Below are 3,210 nucleotides of genomic sequence, written 5' to 3' on the forward strand. Positions count from 1 at the left end.
GGTTTGTTTTTATGCTCAACTTTTGGTGATCAATTTGGAGTTTGAGAAGCTCGTGATCATTCGTTGATGCTCGGTTTGTATGGTCTCACATCCTAGAGCCCAAATTGAAGAATCATGGAAGAATTGAAGATTGAAGTTCGTTTCGACATGTGTCACCCTTGAGGCTCGGATCGCGTAGTTGCTTGATTTTGGAAGATTTGAAGTGGGTCATTCATTCCTAACTTTGAGGGGGAGAATGTTGGGGTACAAAGTTTTCTATGAATGACTTTGTAATGTTTGACTTTTGTAAAACCCACTTGCATGTAGTGCATTAGCCTTTTGACTCATGAGATAGAGAGTGAGAGAGAGACATGTAAACACCTCTATATAAGGTGGGTTTAGTCCACTTGTAGAGGTGTGCTTGAGAGGTGTAAAAGTGAGTGTTTAAGTGTGTGTTATTTATGTAGACTAGATCTAGATCCCTTTTTGTGTAACACCATACATAATCAATACATCTCTTGAACACCCAAATCACCATTTTCATTGTGCAATCTTTAATTCCGCATGCCAAACCATGTTCTATAATCACTGCATGGTGTCATAGGCTTTAGCGGTGGGGGCCTGGGCTTTGAGATGGTTAAACAGCTCCTGAAGAATTGATAACATTTCATCAAATTTGTTGTTCGGAACATCCTCGATGTTCCAACAGGCTCTAAGAAGCTTGAGGATAACTTGCTGCATGATAAGGTTCATCTCATCTTTCTTCTGGATCTCTTTCTTTGGTCGCTGAATCTGCTTCTCATGACGAACATGAGTTTTATTGATGAGGTCATTGGTGGCAGCAACTAGGTCATCATGGACCTTCAGCATATGGGTGATTGTATCCAAATAATGATTGACAGAAGCATCATACTTGTGTTTAACTTCTTCGATGGTGTATTTGAGGCGAAGAGAAATAAGTTGGTCAAGTTGGACTTCACGTTCAACAATGGTAGGTCCGGACGTGGTGGTTGCAGACAAGGAGTTCATGATTGCATCCAGTTTGGAATCCAATCTGGAAACCTTGACGTCAAGTCAAGTATTGAGTCCGGCCACTAAAGCTTCTATTGCGTTCACCTTCTTCACAGTATCAGAAACAAAGTCTCAGATTTCAAGGAGGGAAAACGGATTAACATGGTTTCCTGTGGAAGATCTGGTGTCCGAAGTGGAATCCCGGGACTTGTTCTTGTCAACTTCTGGATTAGGTTGCTGTTGAGGAAAGTCAGGAGGAAAAGGAACAATGTTGATGTTCTTGCGGGTGGAATCAGTTTCACCCTTAGGAGTGGTTTGGACATGATCCTCCATATTGTGGTGTTTATCAGCAGGTTCCTAAGAAGAGGAGGAAAGTCCGAAATCCAAATCTGGCCTAGATGAGGAAGGCTTTGAAGGAAATGGAAATGAGGAAAACATCTTGGGAGCAGATATTGAGGCTCCTTCATCGTCAAACATCACTTCATCAGATTGTTCTTCATTAGGATCGGAATGCATGACATTATGAAATGGATTTGTGGGAGTTTCTCCGGAAGCAAATTCCAAGTCGGTTAGGTCATCAGTAGAGACAACGAAGGGCAAGTTGCTTTGGATTTCCCTATTCCTCATGGAGATGAGGGTTGCTTCCACCTGGGATCTTGTGAGTTCCGGATGTCGAGATTTGTCCCTGTCAACAAAGTCCTCCCATAGTGGGTCGTTAACGCCTGGTCGTCCTGTACTCCTTCCGGGTATCATACCAGTTGAGGCATCGAAAGCAGGAGGGACAACTACCGCTTCGGAATGCTTGGGGTCCGAAATAGGGTTCCAGACCGTGCATGTGTGGAAGAAATTGGGAAATCAAAAGTGACACGTGGGTTTGTTCCAAGAGGGGCAAGGAACTTTTTTCAACACCATCATCACCTTGTTGGGAAGGTGAGGGTGGATTATTAGGAGACTCCCTGTGAGTATGTACGAGTGATTTTGAAACTCCGAGGGGTACCTCGGAAGAGTGGGTAGGTAGGGTAGAAGGATAGAAAGAGTCAGCCTGAATGTCCTAGACTCCTTCCTGTTGAGAGGAGGGGTCGACTTTGGATCTCTTTTTGGATTTTGGCTTTGAGGGAGAAGTCTTTCTTTTAGCGGACTTCCTTTTCTTGCCTCCGGAAGGAACTGCTTTGCCCTCGTCCGAGATGGGATCAATAGAGACATGGTTAGATTGTGTAGGAATATACACAATCGAAGTCTCTAAGTGTTGTTTCAACTAAATGGATTCGGACGGAATAAGGGCCAACATGTGTTCTGGTAAACGTCTAACAGGTACAAACAACCTTTGGTCCGGAAGGCGATAGGACTTGATAGTTTTAAACGAGAGAAATACCTCTTCCGGAATGACGTTGACAGGAATGGGTTCTTGGCGTTCCTTGTAGAGTTGTTGAATAGTAAGAGCCCAAAAGAGAGGGCTAGAGATCTCATGTGGCTTACGGTTGATGGCAAACTTCCGAAAGTCTTGCCATAGCACTTCGGTAAAATCAACTGCATTTGTTCTTCCGGAGTAGATGCTGTAGACCACGTACATCCAATCTTTGCTCAGTGAGTCTGTACCGCCATGCTTGCCCGATAAACCTTGAACAATGAAGTGCATCAAGACTATCCATAACCCTGATACTGCCGATTTCTTGAAGTTTTTGGCTTTGTATTCTTCGCTATACCCAACATGATTCAGAAACGAATGAAACTCTTCATCTGTGGGTTGTTGAACAGTGAATTTTGTTGGGTTTTCAGCAACCCCAATTGTTTTCAAGAACATTGATTTGTGAATGGGTACAATTTGATCTCCAGTAATGCGTGTTTCCAGAACTCCACCTTCAATCTTAATGCGATCGAAGGCTAAGTGTAGTAGAGAAAGAGGAATGGGAGGTTCTGGAACCTTTAAGAGAGGCACTGCAATTGGATGATGAGCGATGAACTCGATCATCACTCAAATCGATTCATCGTAGTCGTGGGGATCGAGAGAGAACAGCTGAGTAGTTTCCCTGAAAAATGGTTATGTGGACATTGTCGATAATGAACCCTTGGAAGATTTCTTCTTAGTGATGGATTTCGAGATTGGAGGAGCAGTTTGGGATTTCTTGGTGGGAGAAGAAGACGCCATTGAACAACAAGATGAGTGCTTGAAGAACAGCTTGAATGTTTAAAGGTTTGAAGAAGATGAGTTGGGGGTTTTGT

The sequence above is a fragment of the Lactuca virosa genome, chromosome 8, assembly GCF_052849685.1.
Source record: "Lactuca virosa cultivar CGN04683 chromosome 8, Lactuca_virosa_CGN04683_v6, whole genome shotgun sequence".
Lineage (NCBI taxonomy): Eukaryota > Viridiplantae > Streptophyta > Magnoliopsida > Asterales > Asteraceae > Lactuca > Lactuca virosa.